The sequence below is a fragment of the Tursiops truncatus genome, chromosome 16 (genome assembly GCF_011762595.2).
Source record: "Tursiops truncatus isolate mTurTru1 chromosome 16, mTurTru1.mat.Y, whole genome shotgun sequence".
In the NCBI taxonomy this organism is placed as follows: Eukaryota; Metazoa; Chordata; class Mammalia; order Artiodactyla; family Delphinidae; genus Tursiops; species Tursiops truncatus.
The window spans coordinates 18,300,815-18,322,594 of NC_047049.1; positions in this window are offsets into that span (position 1 = coordinate 18,300,815).

Here is a 21,780-nt window from a genome sequence, read left to right on the forward strand (position 1 = left end):
AGAGGCGTCACACCACTGAAATGTAATTCTTCAGACTCACCTGTGAAATAGCCATGCTTGAAGACTGGGACTTCAACCTGCTTCAAGATCAAGTTAAGCTTCTCTGGTTCACTACTATGTCGATGAGAGGTCCTAAATTCCAAACAGACACGGCCATATGTGTAACAAAAACATTTTCTTGTTAGGACCTTTTATATCACACATTCTCTTACATGAAAAAAGACCCAGGTACCTTTTATAAGGTATATCCCTTGTGGAACAAAAATAAAGGCTAAAAAACAAACATCCAAATTTTAATCTGTTTACACTTATATCATTTTAGTGATGATGTTGAAATTGTGATTTTGAGATTTTTATGTGTATTGTAGGATAAAGCAAACAAGTAATTACTCGCTATTCTAATTCTATTATGTCAGGTGTCCTTGAGAAATGGAATTCTCAGCGTGGGAGAAAGAGGTACAGTTGTGAGACTTAAGAAAGGCAGTGCTAGTTTAAAGAAGTATCAGGATGAATTCAAGATGTATTTTATTTTAAAACAAACAAATAAAACAATATATTTCCTAATTCTGTTCACTAAAGAGACTTTAAAAGTCCTAGAAATATTGAGCTATTCCTAAAAGTAAAGCCTGAGAAAGGGACCTGGGTTCAGGTTGTTTCTGAGGGGAGGTGATGCAAGGACGCAAGGACGAGGCATCAGGGAGAGTAAGATGGTGAAAGAGCAAAAGCTAATCAAAGGTGAGTTTTCAAGATCACAGTTGTGGGTGATGCGTGTTTGATTCTACTCAGACCTCTGAGGAGGAAACAGAAGACCCCCCAGAATTGTCCATCGGCCCACGGGAGGCCAGGACAGTGTCTCCCACTCCCAGGCCCCTTTGGATGAGTTGAAAACTCCAGTGTTGCTAACTCCACACATTGCAGAAACGTGGAAACACACATGGCACACACTTGAGGAGTGACAGACATTTTTACTATCGGTGAGAGTCTGAGTTCCCACAGAATCTTCTGCCGTAGGTACGGCTGAAATCAGAGGTGGACAAGCAGAAGTGACACAGGGCACCAACAGCTTCTGTTACGGACGCACATCGTAACATTTACAGATGAAATGCTATATGCCTGCATGGGATTGGCTTCTAGGTACAGGGAAGAGGGTACAGGAGGCTATAAATGAAATGAATGTGTGGCCAGAAACTCATAAGTGTTTAGCGTGAGTACCTGGGGGATGGGCAGGGAGGGTGTTAAAACTAGTCAGTCTACTTCTGTAAATGTTTAACATTTGCTATAACAGAAAGTTAGAGAAAGAAAGAAAAAAGAAAGAAGGAAGGGAGGAAGGAATGTAGGTGTCAAAGAATTTTTAAAAGAGCAAAGTTTCTGGAGTCAGAAATCCTGGCTCCACTTAATTGGGCAAGTCAAATAACCTCCTACAGTCCTGGCTTTCTCATCTAAAAATGGAGCTGGTAAAAGGAATCTACTTCCTACAGTAAATATAGATGTAATGAAAGTGCACTCACTTTATCAGACAATGCCATGCATATGGTAGGTGCTCAATAGATGTTAGCTATCACATTATTAGTGTGCAAACGCCATGTCCAGAGAGAGCAGGAGAGGGTAAGTAGGCCAATTCTGGTTGACCAGGGAGCGCATCAGGGCCAGGTGACCTCACAGTAGTGCTGTGACTCTGCTCAGCTAACCAGTTTTGAAATGCTCAGAAGAAAAACCCCAGAAATCTTGGTACTGTGTGTGCCTCTGAGGGGAAAACTTATTGAAATACGAGGCCCCAGTTGCCCAGACCACTGGAGTGCTCCCCATTTAAGAAAGGCGTGGGATGGCCCCTTCATCTCCCTTCTCAGAAGGAGACACTACACTGCCCTGAAGGGGAAGGGCACAGCAGTGTCTGGCAGGAAGTGCTCCGGAAATGGTGGTCTGGCTGTGTTGGCTGCTGCTATAGGAACCATTTCCTCTTCTCTTAACACTGAGGCCACCATGAATCATTCCCCTCGAATTCTTAAATGAGATCACCCCCTCCTCATCTAATGCCTTCCATTCTTTTTTTTTTAATAGACATTTTATTTGTTTATTTATTTTTGGCCACACCACCAGGCAGGCGGGATCTTAGCTCCCCCAACCAGGTATCTAACCCACGCCCCCTGCAGTGGAAGCTCTGAGTCTTAACCACTGGACCGCCAGGGAAGTTCTTGCCTTCCATTCTTAAAGGGCCCCCATGAGAACTGGAAAAGGTAAGTGTATAGCATGGGGAACTCTGCTCAATACTCTGTAATGGCCTATATGGGAAAAGAATCTAAAAAAGAGTGGATATATGTATACGTATAACTGATTCACTTTGCTGTACAGCAGAAACTAACATTGGAAATCAACTATACCCCCCAATCAAAAAAAAAAAAAAAAGGAGTCCAGTGAAATATCAAGTGCTACACAAATAGACCCTCTTACTGTGAGACCTTCACCAGCTAATGCTGTTCGGGGAATGAAAGACTAAACTTTCTCATTCTTTGAGAGTTAACCAGAATCCACCTTTGATTTCCACCCTTGTTGAAATCTTTCTAACATGCATCAGCCCAACTTGCTGCCTTTGAAACAAAGTTTAATTTTTGAAAACTCTGATCACATTATGCCTCAGAGTCATCTTTCTGACCATCTGTAGTTCTGTGCAAGAGGATCAATAACTCAGAAGTCACCTGACCTCAAAACACTCCAAAGGAATTGTTTTGGCCAATCAATAATAATTTTCTTTCTATCGCTTCCTATATATGAAAAATCGAGTGCCAGGAAACAACTTGGCTATTTGAATATTCTAATTTAAATTTTATTCCCTTTTACTGACTTGCAGGAATCTCATGTTAACTTGTATAAAAACCCCTATCAGTCAAGTCCAAGTTTTTCCAACCATTTTAAAGTTCCAAATGGGTATGTTTTAAGTGGTGCCTGAATTACATTTATTAACTGTCTGTCACCTTTATTGAGCCATGTTGAATATTTTATCTATAATTCATGTAAGAGTTCTTAAACTATCTTGGGTCACAGCCCCCTTTAAGGAGCTGATAAAAAACATGGATCTTCATCCCTGGGAAATATGTACATGCACCTAAAGCAAACCTATAGACTCCCAGGGGTTCCAGGGACCCCAAGCTAACAACCACTTATTTAGATTTTCTTTCACTGCCAAATGAGTAAAGCCTTCATGAAAGCAGTAGTCCTGGATGCTTAAATAGTACAAGTATAAAATAGTTATTCTGAAGTCTATACGCTTCACATAGAAACCACTCTTATTGATGTTAGGCTAATTGAATTTTTTAGGCTATTGAATTTTGCCGAGAGGTCACACATTAATTAACTAAAGATAAGCTTTTCCTTCCTATAAATGGGGCCACATTAGAAAATGTCCCTATCTCTCTCCCTAAAAAACATGACATGACATGCTGGTATCTGTCACCTCTGCCCACACTCAGCTGCCCTTCCAGCCTGGTGGAAGATTCCAGGTGTCCTCTGAATGGAAGACATTTCACATCACATTTAAATGGAAACTTTATAATAGAGAAGAAAACTGACTCTTACATGAAGAAGCAAGAAAAAAGAGAATTAGAGCTTCTGGGAGGGGAAGGATGCCACAGGCAGCATGGAGCCCATTCTTTTGCTTTATGAAGGCATTCATATCTCACTGGATCTTTGTAGTCAAGAGACTTTATTTCTAATTTAAAAAATGGATACAAACATTTCACTGACTCTTTCAGGTGGTCCGTGAACACTTGGGATTTATGAAATTGATGGGTGGCTTTAAGGCCAAGTCTCCTTAGCTGAGATGCAACACATAGCCATTTCCTTCTTTGGTAGCCTATAAACCCATCAAGGTGAAAAATAGTGAAACTTTATCATTCTCCTTTTCCCAAATTTAAATTGTAGCTATATGTCAAAATAGCTGATTGATCGTGAGAAAACTATGTAATTCTAAATTTCAATTTCTTCATTGCTAAAACGGGGACATGAACACCTGCCTGACAAGGAGCTTGTGGGCAGTTTACTAGATTGCATTTGTCAGGTACCCATCACTTTACTAACACGAAGTAGTAAAATGGCAGTTGAAGGTAGACAGTGGTCTGTTAAGAAGGGAAACTCTAAACCTAAAGCAACCACTAAAATGACAACAATATATTACAGCTAAGCAGTCAATAAAGGAGACTGTTAAAAATAACAATATTGGGCTTCCCTGGTGCCGCAGTGGTTGAGAGTCCACCTGCCGATGCAGGGGATGCGGGTTCGTGCCCCGGTCTGGGAAGATCCCACATGCCGCGGAGCGGCTGGGCCCGTGAGCCATGGCCGCTGAGCCTGCGCTCCGCAACGGGAGAGGCCACAACAGTGAGAGGCCCGCGTACCGCAAAAAAAAAAAAAAAAAAGATAATGAAGAACAGATAGATAAGTAGAAAACAAATGACAATGGACTTCCCTGGTGGCACAGTGGTTAAGAATCCGTCTGCCAATGCAGGGGACATGGGTTCAAGTCCTGGTCTGGGAAGATCCCATATGCCACGGAGCAACTAAGCCTGTGCACCACAACTACTGAGCCCGTGCTCTAGGGCCTGCGAACCACAACTACTGAACCCATGTGCCACAACTACTGAAGCCCGTGTACCTAGAGCCCATGCTCCACAACAAGAGAAGCCACTGCAATGAGAAGCCCACACACCGCAACTAGAGAAAGTCCACGCGCCACAACTAGAGAAAGCCCACGCGCAGCAACGAAGACCCAACACAGCCAAAAATAAATAAAATAAATAAATTTTTTAAAAGAGAAAACAAATGGCAAGATGATCGATTTCAACCTAGTCATAACAATAATCACATTAAATGGAAATACTCTAAATATCACACTTCAAAGGTAGAGATTATCAGATTTAATTTTTTTTTTTTTTTTGCGGTACGCGGGCCTCTCACCGCTGCGGCCCCTCCCGTTGCAGAGCACAGGCTCCGGACGCACAGGCTCAGCGGCCATGGCTCACGGGCCCAGCTGCTCCGCGGCATGTGGGATCCTCCCGGACCGGGGCACGAACCCGCGTCCCCTGCATCGGCAGGCGGACTCTCAACCACTGCGCCACCAGGGAAGCCCTGTCAGATTTAATTTTAAAAAAAAAGGCAAGACCCAAATATACTCTGCCTTCAGGAAATGAACTTCAAATATAAATACAGAGATGGTTTTTATGGCATAGTACAAAGATGGGAGATGATATACCATGCTAGCACTAATCAAAAGAAGGCTGATGTATCCACATTAATATCAGACAAAGTAGATTTTAGAGCAAAGAATATTACCAGGGATAAATAAGGTCATTTCCTAATGATTAAAAGGTCAGCTAATCAAGAGTACAGCTATCCTAAACACTGATGTACCTAATAACAGAGCTTCAAAACATACGAAGCAAAAACTGATAGACTGTAAAATAAAATAGACAAATTTACAATTTTAGCTGATATAGTTCAATTCAGGAATTTTGTTCAATATCCTTTTCTCAATAATGGATAGGCTAATCAGACAAAATCAGTAAAGATAAAGATTTGAACAACACTATCAATTAACCTGACTTAATCGACACAGAATTTTCCACCCAGTAACAGCAGAGTACACATTCTTCTTGAGTGTACATGAAGCCTCAATCAGTATAAAAGATTTAAGTCCTATTAAATATATCTTCTGAACACAATCAAATTAAATAAAAGATCAATAAATGAATGAGCTCTAAAAAATCTTCAAATATTCAGAAACTAAATAACACACTTCTAGAAAACCTATAGATCAAAGAAGAAATCAAAAAGGAAATTAAAACTTATTTTAAACTAAAGGAAAATAAAACACAACACATAAAAATTTGTGGGATACTGCTAAAGCAGGACTTCGGGGGAAATTTATAGTGAAAAACTTTGAAAAAGAACAAAATAAGAGAACTAACACTACCTGATTTTAAGACTTAATATAAAGATATAATAATCAAAGACAGGGTGGTATTGGTGTAAAGATGGAAAAATACTGTCGATCTTCATTCTTCACAGATTTTGTATTTGCAGATGCACCTCCTTGCTAAAATTTATTTAAATAATTGGAGAATCACTTAATATTTACACCTTTCTGCGATGCTGGACTGACATTTTCACACATCCCCTGAGAGTTTACTAAATTTGTAGAGAAATTGAAAACAACAGTATATGCTGAAGATTCCACTGAACAGAGTGTGAACTTTTCTTTGGTGTTTCAGAGGGCACAATGTACTCCATTAGTGCCTCCAATCATCAATATGTATGTGGAGTATCATTTTCCTATGGAGCCAGAAGTTTACAATGAACCAGTGGCAGCGTTGCTTTGAATTTCCTTATTAATACTCAGATATATGCAGGGAATCAGAATTCTTCCACATACAAATAATTAAAAGTATGACAGCTATCAAAATCTTTCATATTCTGAGCTATGTTTCTTATTGTCAGAGAAAGACATTACAAATAAGTAAGAGGGAAAGGAGAGCATGAACGTTCTAGTACTTGATTTGTCAGATGTCACTGTGAACTCATGTGTAGCTTAATAGATAGAGAGGTGGACACACACAAAAACAATTATGGATACGTATGCATACAATGGTTAGTACACATACCTAAGTTTCCTAGCTCTGTCCTTGACAGGGCCTAGAAGCAGTGACAATCTAAGTGCAGCAAGCACACCTGAGCCTAGATCTTGGTTTCTAGGACCGTTCTCCAATAAAAGGAAGCCCAGCTCCTTGGAGAAATGACTGATTCTAGGGTTGGGATAGATAAAATACAACATGAGCCTGGAGCATCTTATGTGCCCAGAAAGCAAGGGAGTGTTAAAAAAAAAAAAAAAAAGAGGATGGGAGCATGTCAAAGGAACATAGGAGCTAAACCTGGAACAAGTTAAGCAAAAAAATATGATCCAATAAATAGTATTGGATCATAACTCAAAGTATAAAATAAATATATAATATACAATAGAGTCCATGCTAATATAAATAATTGAATAAATAAATATATAGGGGGCATATCTTCTTTATCTAATTCCATGTAGATACTCCCCACCCAGAAAGTGAAGTTTTATTTCCCTCCCAACCTTGAATATGGGCTGAACTTAGTGATTCACTTCCAAAGTACAGACTACGGAAAGCAAAAAATAAGAACTTTCCAATGCAGCGTCCTAGAAAATATCATCCTAAGTAAGTGATCAAAGTTGCCATCTCACCGATAAATCATGTTGTCGGCATGTATCCCCTGATATGATGTGATGAGAAGGGTACTTCACCTCTGTGATAGTCTCCCTCCAAAATGCATAGTCCTAGTCTATACAAGAGGACAACATCAGAGAAACCCAAATGAAGGACCATCATATAAAATACCCAACAATTATTCTTCAAAAATGTTAAGGTCATTTAAAAAACAAGGAAAGACTGAGAACTGGTAAGGACCAGAGGAGATTACGGAGACATCCGACATAAATGCAATGTGGTATCCTGAAACACAAAAGGGACATTAGTAGAAAAACAGGTGAAATCCAAATGAAGTCTGGAGTTTAGTCAATAGTAATATGCATCAGTAATCACCTCTTAGTTTTGACAAATGAACCACAGCTATGTAAGAGACTACATTAGGAAAATCTGGGTGAAGGATATACAGGAATTCTGCGCTTTCTTTGCAATTTTTCTATAAATCTAAAGTTATTACAAAAGTATATTTAAAATTTTTCTATCGTCTCAGCAAATTGGTTAAAAGCCTTCAAGAGTGACAGAACATTGTCATCGTGAAACTGCTCAACTGGACAAATGAATGCTGAGAACTGATTCTGGCCTGTGGCATTGAGAATATTATTCTGAGTAGGAAACGGTAATTCAGTTATTCTCTTCCCCCTAGCGCCAGGAACACCCTTGTAGTGGTCCTGGCCCTTTAGAGAAGAGAAAAGTCTGGAACAGCCATGGACTGCATGTGTTATAATCTATCATGATACTGGGCATCCGAGAACTAGGCATGCCTGGTGGGTCATAGCACAAGGTTCTGATAGCCTAGGTCGTGTCCGGTGGGAAGGTGAGCTGGCTGCCCAGTGAATCTTTTCTGTTTAACCAATCAGAGCAGCCCAGCCAGCTTGATATTTTAAATGCACCGAGGATTTTAAAAAACAAGTCTTAGACATACTAAAATGTATGTCATCTTTCCCAAGAGGCAGAATCACACGCTTATCCAATTTGCCAGCTGACAATTTAGCCATTGCACTGTCTGCATCTCAAAACCAATTCAAACAGACACATTGCTCTTCCTGAGTGATGTTAGAGGGATGTGTCAGCAGCCAGACTGTTTTGCCACTCTCGCTGGGTAAGTTCCTCTGTGCTTTATTTTTTAACATTTTAAGAGAAGAGCCTATCTTCAAAGGATGTGAGACACCCAATCAACTTCAAATTAGACTCTCTGGAAATGTCACCAATCTCGCACCAAGGGGGAAAGGGCGGGGGTGGGACGAATAGGGAGACTGAGATTGACCCATATACACTATTATACTATGTATAAAATAGATAACTAATGAAAACCTACTGTATAGCTCAGGGAACTCTACTCGACGCTCTGTGGTGACCTAAATGGGAAGGAAATCCAAAAAAGAGGGGATATATGCATATGTATAACTGATTCACTTTGCTGTACGAGAAACTAACACAATATTGTAAAGCAACTATATACTCCAATAAAAATTTTTAAAAAAATCTCACACCAGCTCCAAGGATTAACTCATGACAAGCTTTAAAAAGTGCCCAGCACTCACCCCTGTAATTTATCACTGTACCCATCGGCTGATCTTTTCCAGGACTCCCTTAAACATCTTTTCTTCATCACAGTGACCCACTCTCCATGTAAAAGACCTCAGAGATTCATGAAACATCATTTGATCAAATGAGCTCTGCTTAAGTTCTGCAGAAAGAAACCATCCTGTTCAAGAGTGAATACCAATTTCTAAAGCCTAGAGCTGAGGAGGTATCTGGGACTGAATTTCCTAGAAGGGCAAGTTTTATAAAAGAATGCTTGCCCTCTGCACCCCTGATGATGCCACCTGTCTGCCTGGACGTATGGGTGTGGCTTTCCCCAGATTACCCCCTCTCTAATACCAGCTCCAAAACTTTGTTGTGACTTTACTCTTTTGGTGACCAGATGGCCACATACTCTGTGCTCACCCACCAGCCCAGCCTCTGCACCAAGGGCTACCAGATAAAAAGGAATAGAAGGAAAATAGGGAAAGTAGGAAGAGGCCCTCATCCTTGGCTTGGGTTTACTGATCTCCTACCACAAGAAGTATGTCGAGGAAGATGCTCAGTTCCAGCATTTGTTGGGGATTTGCTTTGTTTTAGGCAAGAGAAATGCTTTTTATTTCATGTTGCTATGTGGCTTCAGATTTATTTAGTGTGACGCAGGCTCTACCTCAGCTGGCATTGACCTAATTTAAAAGAAGCTCATGTTCTTGGCAGACAAGACTGTTGTCTCTCAAGACTGGAGGATGATGGGTGGTGACAAGGCCAGGCAGTACCATGGGAAGAGGTAAAAGGAGAACAGCCTTGCCCTAGACTCCACAACAAAGCAGGGCAGGTGATGAGAATCTGCCTTCCTGGCAGCAGGTCCTGATAGTGGGGCAAGCACAGAGTAAAGCCCATCTCATATCCGTCAGGGCAAAGAGTCACCAGAAAGCGTTGTAAATCAAAGACAACATACTGAGCGTATCAGGTGGGATGGGGGACAGAGACAGGTATCCAGAGCCTGCTGCACCCAGATGTCCAGGCAGTCAGTTGCCGTGGGGAGGGTGCAGCAGATAGACACACTCATTGGTACACCTGGCCACTGAGAGCACTCGCTCTGAAGACAGGCTGTGGAGTGTCATCCATTCCGAGGATTCTGTTTTGATTGGTATACGTCATTCCATGTGTTGTCTTTATAGTGATTATCCTCTGTGAATATCTGGTTATTTAAGCTTGCAAGCTCACATCTCCTGGGGTAGCAACTGCTCTCTCCAGGCATGTACAGAAGGGAGGAGCTGAAGTCCTAACTCTAGTCTATGAAGTTAAGGAGAGAGAAAACAAAGAGAGCTCCAAGCACTGGAGAATCACTGTGTCACTATTTGTTGCTTTTCTAAAATCAAGCATTTCCTCTGATCATAGATTCTCTTTCAAACTCAGTAAAGACAAACAGTATTGGGAAAGGGTTTATCCTTAGACTTTAACCCACTCATCCAGGGTGCCAAGAGAAGGAGGAGGTGAAGGAGAGACTGCCCAGGGGAAGGCAGTCAGCTCACAACTTTTCCCCATCTCCTCAGCCCCAGCAGGACTTTTTTATTGCCTCATCATTACCCATTGTTGACCACAGTGATGTTAATGTCATCAACTGGTGACTGTCTGGGATTCCTATCTGCTTCAAAATAATCCTGGAGAGAGGCAAGATCAAGAGTCAAACTCAAAAGCTTTCTCAGTCTGCTCTCCCTCCTGCCTCTCTGGCTGATGTCTGCCCTGTGATACAGCTGTCTCCCTATACCCTTCAACCAACAATAGCAACACACACACATGCACACGCGCACACACACACACAGTATTTTTGTTAGTTCCTTTTATCTATGCTTTCCTTTTGCTTCTATAATTTCGCCAAAGTTGTGTTCCTTCAGGGTTTGTCCTTTCATCGTGTAAATTCAAGTTTTATTTCAGGGAAGTTTTCTGAATTGTGTCTTTAGATATTTGTTCTGGAAAGTATTTCCTTTTTATTCCTTGGAGGGGAGGACAATTGTACGTATGTCGGACTTAATTTGCCTGCCCACCATCTATCATTTTCTCTCTAACTTGCTTTACTCCTCTCTCTATTTCAACTTAACATTGTTTATTTTTCTTATTTCTACTATCTACATCCTTTATCATGTTTTTAGCAGTCTATTCTCCCTCGTGTTCTCTCCAGTTTCTTCTTCATGTCTATGATGATTTAAGTCTCCTCTCCCCCACATACATATACACACACATACTTCTTTCCTGAGTTTTGACAGCATATGTTTTTCTCTCTCTTTTAAAAATCATGGTTAAAGTTTTGGTCACAATTTGTATCAACTCTCTGGTAATGCTTCTGATTTCTGCCATAGTTCGTTCTAATTTTCCCATTTTTGTCTTTGTGCTATCTTTGCGTGGATTTTATGCTTATTTCGTTTTTTGTTATCTGTCTCCAAAGAAGGGAAGATTTTCTTGGACCAGCTAACGGGTGGAGGTTTGCGTGAGGGCAGAGCTGGGGCCATGCTCCTGGCTAAACATAATCCTTTTTGTCCCCAAGTTCATATGTAGGCTTCTATGTAGGTAAAATTTCTCCTAAACCAGTAGAGAAAAGCAGCTGCGAATTTTCTCAGAATGCAAAGCTTTAGCTATCTCCTAGCAGCCTCAAAAATAAAGTTGTTATGTTTTCACTCTCTATTGCTTATGGATACTTTCCAGGAAGAAAAAGGGGGAATTACTGACTTTATGCTGTCATCTTTAAACCAGAATTTCATCTGACTTCTCTGAGCCTCAGTCTTATCCTCTGTAAAATGGGTATAAAGTGAGTAGGTTTGATGCATACAAAATGCTTGGCACAGTGTCTGGCACATCATCCACAGTTATTGAGTGCTTACTATTACTACTGCAATAGGGTCACAGCCATAGGTCATAGGTTAGAGGCAGACTGGGGTCTCAGAGGCAGGGACTGGCAAAAAGAAGAAAGAGGTCTAGGCCTGGGTGAGGAACACCTCCCATCAAATCTGAAAATGTCAAATATTCACTTTCCCAGACTCCTTTGCATCTTGGGCATGGTCATGTGACCTCAACTTTGAATTGGTCCCTAATTTGTCACTCAAAAGGAGGCTGGTGGCATGATGCAGCTGGGACTGCTCAGAATCCAGTTTGGTGACAGGTAGTGGCAGTGGCAGCCATGATTGTGGTTTCTAGACACAGCATCAGCACCACTTCTAAGGCCACCATCCAGGGTCCTGTGCTGTGGTAATAAAGGGAAGCAGTAGCAGTGACACAGGCATCCCAAGAACCATTCTGAAGTATATCTGGGGCATTGCTCCGGGGTGTGTGGCATATGAGCCTGATTCATCACCACTTCTGGAAATTCTGTGAGGTAGCTGTATGTCTTTCTGCTTAAACCATTCCAAACTCAGTTTCTAAGGCTTGCAAATAAGAAACCTGACTGGTAACAAGCAGATCCCATTTTTAGGGGAAAGTGTGCATTTACCACGTGCCCAATAATATGCTAAGCATTTTATCTGCATTATCTTGTTTAATCTTTCCCAAAACCCTAGGAGGTGGAAGCTACAGTAGCTATTTTACAAAGGAGATAACTGAAGAGCAAACAGACTAATTTCTGTGCTCAAGGCCATTCCTAAATGACGACGTGGACTACACCTGTTAAGTGTTTCCTCAGTCTAATACTTGCATGGACCTCCAAAACTATTTCCCAAAGCCTGTCTTTTGGGGCTAGAGTAGATAGAGTTGATTTGCCTAATTCTCCCCATGCTTGGAGTAAGTCTCTGCTACTTCTAAGTTCAGCCCCTGAGTTAAGGGCATGAAAAACAGAAGGCCATGGAAACCTTACATTACTGCAATGGTTAAAGGGGGTTCTGCACTTAGCAGTCAGCTAGAGCACTAGAAGCCAACTAGAACAAGCTGGAAATAGAAAACATGAAAATACCACAGAGAGGTCCAAAAGGAAATAAAACCAACACAATTGTTTTCTTCTCAAATACCAAGGTTTCTTATCAAGGAAGGAAGTCAACACTTTCTCATGAGGCTAGGAAACATAAGAGATCAGAAGGTAATCTACATTTACAAATGCTGATGAACAGCAAAGCAGAGAATTCTACGTATCCACCACAGCCCGTTTTCTTCCTCTGTCCACAGACAGCTGGATTGAAGCCTCTGCATTTCAGGTAGGCAGGGCCACAGGACTGAGCTTGGGCCCTTGAAATATGGGCAGAACCAAGCCATGCCACTTCTAGGCCTAACCCCTAAAATCCCTTTGCTGTTCCTCCACACTCTATTTCCCCTGAAAAGAGAGACCCCAAGGACCAGAGGAGGTGGGGTCGCAAGACAGATGGAGTCTGGTCCCTAATTCTCCACTCAAAAGGAATTTACCCACAAGAGCTCTCTAACAAGACATACCTCTGCTGGACCATCACAGGAATGGGAAATAAACTTTTATTGTGTTGACAGACTGATATTAGGCAGTAGTTTGCTACAGTGGTTAGCCCTCCTTAATTGATACAAATACCTTGCATCTAACAAGTAGCTCTGAGGGAAAGAGCGTGGTTCCCTTCTCTTAACTCTAAGGATCTTTGACCCTGAAATACAAAGTTCAAAATGAATTTAAAGATCTAGGAACTCATTTTTGAAGGCCCCGCTTCACAGAATATCAAAAGTGTTAAAGTGTTTTACCATCCTACAATAAATATAATTTTGTGTACAAAAAAGTATACAAGAGTTGAGTGGAGTTAGAGTTGACCTGATGTTACAATATTTAGTCATCTAAATGCTTACTGTTGATTTCTCAGCTCTCTCTCTCTCTTTTTTATTTTTTTTCCTTATTCTAGAGACAATCACTTTCCCACATTTCAAGCTTTCTTGAGGTCTTGTAAATGCTTTGCTCTTTGACACAGTGCCCATGGTATCTAGTGGATACAGCAGACCTAAATGGACTGCCCAGGGCTCCCACCTGCAAAGATGATGACTAACAATACATGAAATACCAAACAAGATTAAGCATCTAAGTTCAGTCTCCAAATCTGCTCTCAGGACCATTCCCAGCTGACTCCCCCCCATCTCCCAAGCAAATGCCGAAAGTCGTAAATTTTCCCTAAATCTGATGAAAGTCTTAAAGCATGACTCAATATTTTTCACTAGTAAAATGAAGATAAAAGCAGATAATGCACTTCCTAGAGGTTACTCTTATAATTATACAAATGTCAGTATGTATAACTTGATTTGTCATTTATATTTTCTCTCTACCCATTTCCACTCCTCTCCCTGAATCTAAATACCAATTTCATAAAACGGACCCTCAAAAGTAGGTCTGGAGGAAATTCTATTGTATTTAGGACCAATGTAATGAGATCTTTATGCCAAAGATGGTGGCGCTCTGCCTTGTGGTACCTATCATCTTCTAGCTCTGAATTAGTTTCCCAAACTGTGCTCCATGCAACACAGTCTTTCACAAAATTTTTTTACTTTTTTTTTTTACTTTATTTTTGGCTGCATTGGGTCTTCATTGCTGCATGTGGGCTTTCTCTAGTTGCAGCAAGCAGGGGCTGCTCTTCGTTGTGGTGGGCGGGCTTATCATTGCAGTGGCTTCTCTCGTTGCAGAGCACGGGCTCTAGGTGTGTGGGCTTCAGTAGTTGTGGCACACGGGCTTCAGTAGTTGCAGCATGCAGGCTTCAGTAGTTGTGGCACACGGGCCCAGTAGTTGTGGCTCACAGGCTCTAGAGCACAGGCTCAGTAGTTGTGGTACACGGGCTTAGTTGCTCCACGGCATGTGGGATCTTCCCGGACCAGGGCTCGAACCCATGTCCCCTGCATTGGCAGGCGGATTCTTAACCACTGCGCCACCAGGGAAGCCCTCTTTCATGAAATTTGAATAGACTCTTCACCAAAGAAGACATAGTGATGGCAAATAAGCACATGAAAAGATGTTCAATGTTATTGGCCATTAAAGAAATGCAAATTGAGACCACAACAAGATACCACTTCTCACCTATAAGAAGGGTTTAAAAAAATGAAACTGACAATACCAAGTGCTGGAAAGGAAGCAGAGCAACTAAAACACTTATAAATTGCTCTACGAAATATTGTACAGCCACTCTGATAAACCACTTGGTAGCTTCTTATCAAATAAAGCATACACTTACCACACGCACTAGGAAGCCCCACTCCTAGTTTGTTCCATGAGAAAAAAGAAAACTTATATTCACACAAAAACCTGTGCATAAATATTTACAGCAGTAGTATTTAAACCTGCCAACCCAACCAAATGTGTTTCAATGGGTGAACGGATAAACTAATTCTGGTATATCCATAAAGTGTATATTACTCAGAAAAAAATATAAATACAACAATATAGGTGAATTTTCAAGGCACTTTGCTAAGTGGAAGAAACCAGTCTCAAGAGGTGACATATTGCATGATTTACTTATCTGATATTTTAGAGAAAGCAAAACTATAGGGACAGACCACAGAGAGTGGTTGCCAGGTGTGAGGGTTGGAGGAAGGGCACGTCTACAAAGGGGCAGCAGGAGGGAATTTTTTAGGCATGATGGAACTGTTCTGTATTTTGATAGCAATCGGGTTAGATGACTCCATCCATGTGTTAACATTCATAAAACCCTACACCAAAATAAAGTTAATTTTACAGTATGTTAATTTAAAAAGAGAAAAAAAGAATAACAGCCAGAGAAAATGGCAGTTAGATGTTATCTTTTGAGATATGTTTATGCTTTCACACCCATAACCTTAAACACATGCACATATTTTTCCTTTGCTTTTTTTTAATCAAAGAGCAATATTATATTTTGAGATGTTTACAGGCTCCCCTTGTCTCAGAATTAGATGTTCTTATACACATTGGATCAGGATATTTTCCTTGAAAGCTCTTTTTTGGTACATACATTCTATTGTACTTGGAGTTAGGTGAATACATTGAAGCCAGACAGAATCAAGAGCCCCACTGGGCAGAAACAGTATGAGAACTTCCAGAGTGATCTACTACGTGCTCCTCTGGGAGATGTATGTGGTGGACACTGTTGGTGGCATACTCAGAATTCTTTCCTCAATTCTTCTTCCCCAGAATCCCAGTTCTGTTTAGGCTATTATTCAAAACTCTTTCCAAATTCTATTAGAAGTTCTGTAAGCAAAAAACTTCACACATTTAAGGTGACTTCTAAAATTTGTCATTATATGTTTGAATAGTAACAAAGAATACATTTTCCAGCATGTTGCAAGTATTGATATTTTCAAATAAAACCATTGGATTGCTTTTTAAAATCCATTTGATGGGACTTCCTTGTAGCGCAGTGGATAAGAATCCACCTGCCAATGCAGGGAACACGGGTTTGAGCCCTGGTCCGGGAAGATCCCCTATGCCGCGAAACAACTACACCCGTGCACCACAACTACTAAGCCTGCGCTCTAGAGCCCACGAGCCACAACTACTGAGCCCGTGTGCCACAACTACTGAAGCCTGTGCCCCTAGAGCCCGTGCTCTGCAACAAGAGAAGCCACTGCAACGAGAAGCCCGCGCACCCCAACGAAGAGTAGCCCCTGCTCGCCACAACTAGAGAAAGTCCGTGCACAGCAACGAAGACCCAATGCAGCCAAAAATAAATAAATAAAAATAAATAAAATAAAGTTCTTTAAAAAAATAAAAATAAAATCCATTTGATGGGATTAAATACCATAGTGATTTGGGGCCTCAGCGTCATCTATTTAGAAAGTACCTGAGCAATCTCTTTTTAATAGACAGAAATTTTATCATTGGTTTATTTCCTTGAAATCATATTTCCATTCCACTTCCACCACAGCCTAATAATGTATTGGCTTAGAGATCTTTTTTAATGCTTATACCATTGACATTTTCCTATGATGTGTATTTATAAATGACTCCAAGTCTCCCAGATTTTGATTTCAGGCTGTGTCATCATAAGTTTACAGTAGACACAAAATACATTTGCGATCATCCTTTCATCACTCGTAATGGTGTTTACCGAAACATAAACACTTTCCAGTTTTCAGGGTCAGGAGCAGCACTTGTCAACCAGCCCCAAAGCAAGTATATTTAAGCATCTCAGCAGCAACTAGAAAGCAAACCCCGAGTGATGAGCTAGAAGTAGGATACACAGAGGTATCTCTTACAATAGGGAAATTCACAGGGTTTTGTAGTAATAAAGAATGTAAACCCAAACATTTAAGAAAGAAATCATAATAATCAAATACAAACTTTAAAAAGAGAGAGAAAAGCTCTTCCCAGCTTGTTTCCTGAGGCCAGCAAAACCCTGATAACAGAACCTGTCAAAGACATTATAAGAAAGGAAAATTATGTTTCTCATAAACACAGGCGTAGAAATTCTAAACAAAATACGAGCAAACTGAATCCAGCAATTTACAAAAGTATAATATGAAGGAGAGAAAATGTTTTCTGACAAAAAGCAGATTAACAAGAGAAAAGCATACACATTTGATGTAAAATGTTTTTTTGTGGGGTTTTCTTGCGGTACGCGGGCCTCTCACTGTTGTGACCTCTCCCGTTGCGGAGCACAGACTCCGGACGCGCAGGCTCAGTGGCCATGGCTCACGGGCCCAGCCGCTCCGCGGCATGTGGGATCTTCCCATACCGGGGCACGAACCCGTGTCCCCTGCATCGGCAGGCGGACTCTCAACCACTGCACCACCAGGGAAGCCTGATGTAAAATGTTTTATGTGGCAACAAGATTGGGGATGGGGAGGGGAGGAAACTTCATAGGAAGAATCAAAAAGTCCCAAAGAAGCCACTAGACTTGGAGGCTTTTATACCGTTCTGACAGAGGACAATATATTTGTAGAGAAGTGGCAAGACAAAGGAAAGGGGCTTCTGGACTTTTAGGAGTGGGAAGGTAAATATATGGGGGATACTAATGGTAGATAAGGGTTATTTAGTAACGTTTGTTCATGTAGATGCTTCTTTTTTTTGTTTTGTTTTGTTTTGTTTTTTGTTTTTGGCTGCACTACGCAGCTTGCGGGATCATATTTCCCCCATCAGGGATTGAACCCTGGCCACAGCAGTGAAAGCACCGAGTCCTAACCACTGGACTGCCGGGAACTCCTTCATGTAGACTCTTCGTGATGCTATCTCATCTCAGGTGATAAACTTGTTCTTCCCTTCCTGGTACAGGAAAGGGTGGGTAGGACCTTCACAACGAGAATTTATGCCCTGCTTTTCAGGCAGATAAGGGGAGGGCAGAGAGCTCCTCCTCTGTCTGCTTTTTCTCTATTGCCTTCTGCAAAACACCATAACGGAGGGAACGTGATTTTGCTCTTGTTTTTTCTGTTTAGTTTTCTGCCGTATCCTCAGCACCTACAACAATGCCTTGCACATAGTAGTTACTCAATAAATATGTGTTGAATGAATAGAGAGCTATTTGGTAAATTCAAGGTTAGAAAATAAATAATTCAAATTGGTAGAAAGATAGACATGAGGATTTCAGTAGAAATCTCAATGTACATGTCTAAACCAAAAACAACTGACTCCCAGATCAGGCATGTGCCGTAGAAGGTGTCGGCTGTAAACTACATCCATGGTAAAATAAACCTACTTAGGGTTATGAAAAAAGAGTCCATCTGGTAAATGAATAAGAAGTGCATGAATTCTGGGGTGAAGATGTCAGGAATTTTACTTCTCATTATATGAGGTAGCAGGCAAATAGGTCTCTATGGAAATACTTCACCCTCCAGTGAGCACAGTACATCTCTTATTCGAGAAAATTTAAAAATAAAAACAAAAAAACTCTGCTGCCCTGTAGCCACTCTCATTGCCCTAAACATAGGATGTTTTATTCAGGGTCAGCTCAGTGATACTTCATGAAAGAGGACTGGAACTCAAGAGGCAGGAGCTTGGACGAGGGTAGGGCAACCATGGCCGAGTCAGTGGGCAAAAACATCTCTGATTGGAAATAACTTCGGTCAGAATTGGGGGACTCCTCTGGGATCCCCACTGAAGCACCAGCAGTTTAGAGTCAAGTTTCTCTGGAGAAGATTCTTTTTTGGTGGGCTCCAGGATTCAACCACACAGCCTTCCCTGTGTTCCCCTGCGTTTCCTCACCTATGAATGGAGCCCCAGTGTAAACCCTTTGTCTTGGAAGAGTTTAACCTCTCCCTAAATGTATGATGGCATCTCTGTAATGTCAAATGTATGTCTGACCTGCTGGTGCTGGTTACTGGGGGAATATCCAGACTCCTTAGGGTCTGGCTGGCTGTGAGCAGCGGGGAGGCCCAGGGTTATCAGCTGGCTTCATGAATGGGTCTTTGTCTCTCTATGTAAGAAGTAAATAAAGTCTCTGCCAGTGGAATGAAAATGATCAAATTCACTGGGAGATTTTCTTAGGATGTCCACTAAATGAATTCCATGGTGACAGCTCACAAATAGCCCTATTTGACACATAATTTGACCGGGTACATAAGTGTGCACTCTTTCTGGCAGGAAAGAAATTAGGGTAAGAATTTTTAGAACCACAAGAAGGAAGGGGGTTCCAGTCTTGGTCCCCAGCTCAAGCTAAAAGAAAAAGTAGGAAGAACTACTTCTTAGTACAATGCTTAGTACAATCCTCCTACAATGCAGGATCATTCAGGCAGAAGACCATCCAATATCCCAAAATGCAAGTCACTTTCCTTGCAGTTTTACATTGTTTTCACTTTATGTTTTCCGGTAGGACAAAAATCTATAGATGCTAGTCTTGAATGTGACTAAGATGCAGGATCTGCGGGATAGGGTTATACAAATAAGGCTACACCAAAAGTTTGCTTTCCAAAAATAAAACAATTTCCAAGGTTCCTGTCAATCAATAGCCACTACTGAAAGCTCAGAGTGCTGTGAGAGCAACTTTTGGAAGGGGGCTTCTGGGATGCAAGGTTATTAGCAAGGTGACAGAACTTTTTGAAAGGGGTTGCAATTATCTGAGCTAATATTTTCTTCATTAACTCCTAACTATCCCATCAGAAAACAAGGGTTGGATATTAATTGCTAGCTTTTACTAAGCATTTAGGGATATTGAAGTCACTGTGTTAAATATTTTACATGCCTTACCTTAGATAAACCTCACAATCATCCTTTGAACATAGGATCATCCTCTTGACCACTACTCATTCTGCCTCTGGTGGCATCATGCATATTGAAATTCAGTTGTGAAGCTGGAAAAATTCAACCCACAATTACCTGGGCATGTCATTTCAGCATCTCATGTAACCTTCCCTTGATCCCATTACAGATGCCTCTGTGGTGGGTCAACATGGTGGTTGACCTATGGAGAGAGGTCCCATTGATCGGAGGCCTCTGACGCTCAGCCTGAAATTCTGCTCTGACCAATCAGCAATGTCTGTTAAGGGCGCAGATTGACAGGAAGGTAGCGTACTTGCCAAGAATGTGCCACCCCTGATCTAATCCAATCCCACTGTTTTACAAACAACAGAATTGCGGCCCAAAGAGAGAAAATGAACTGCTTGAGGCCACATGAGTAGGAAGTAGCCAAGCCCAATTAAAGTTCAGGTTTTCTGGATTCTAAATTTTCAGCTCCTCCCATGAAGTCCTGCAGCTCTCTGCTTGTAAAGCAACATCCTAACCTCCACTGCCTATTTGACAGTACTGTGGATAAGCATGATGTTAATACTCACAAGATGTCTTTCAAATCCATAAGGCCCGATTTTCTAGCAGGGTCTTATAAAAATGAGCAGCAGTAACAAGCCATTACATATCTGCAAGTTTTATCTTTTGCAAAGGTTCATCTTCAAGAGAATTATATAGTCAGGATATTTCTTCCAATAAAACTTCCCAGACCTTTATCACCACAAAGATCTTTGCTAATTATTCTTACTGGGGCACCACTTTATAGTCATGTGAACACTTAAGTGCCCACTTAGCAATGGCTGTCTAGTGGCCAAAAGTAGTTAATGCAGCTTCCCAAGGTGCCTAAAATTATCCCCAGGGAACAGTTTTAACACTAGGAAAATCACCCTCACTCATGTAACTGTCTAGCAATTTGAGGTAGGAAATCCATCAACTCCTCAGGGTCCAATGATCATTTTTGTAGTTTACCATTTGGGGCAGTAGTTAGCACTTAAATGCAACCAAAAATGAGCCTAATTTTGTTTTGTACCCCATCTCTCACTCCAGCATCTATTACGAGTCCAATTTTACAAAAAGCATCATCCTGATGCAAGCATCACTAAGAAGAGAACAGGCAGACATAAAGAAGACAGAGACAGATGTACCTTTGGATGGGAGTTAGGTGTGGAATTTCATGCCACCAGAAATAAACAGTAATTTTGGCACCAAAATTAATCATTTGGAAGGGCATCCAAGGAATAGTCAATAAACTCAAAACTTTTGCAGATGTTGGAGAAATTGCTCACATAGAAAACTCTTCATTCACGAATTTAGCTTGAATTTGTTGTAAATATTAGAGAGCTTTTATCTGGTTTTCTGGTTGACTAGCTGGGCCTGTCAACAGTGGCACTAAAAGCCTTATTTTTTTTCAAGATAAACTTTGATAAATCTGAGAGGTAAGTTTGATGCCTAATGCAAGATCTTGCATACAGCAGGCATTTACTAATTATTTGTTTATCATAAATTGACATTGTGTTTGTGCTAAGCACACTATCTAACTACTTAACACTAATGATTGCCCACACTATCTTACTCATCAACAGTGACTACTTCACGTGTGGTTGTGAAGATTGTTTTCATATTACAAGAGAGCAAAGTGAGATAACTCAGCCCAGACCACACAGCTAATAAGTTGGTGAAGCTGGGACTCCAAACCAGCCCTTCTGGTTCCAGGACATCTTAAGCACTACATTGTATTTTTGAGTGTGATAAAATCAGACATTTCAGTCATTGAATACTTGGGGAAGACTGCACATGAATTGTGTTCAATCGTGAGATATTATGATGGCCTGATGTACAATGTGTTTTAGCTTTACCTTTGAAACCAGCTTTCCAAAAGATTAC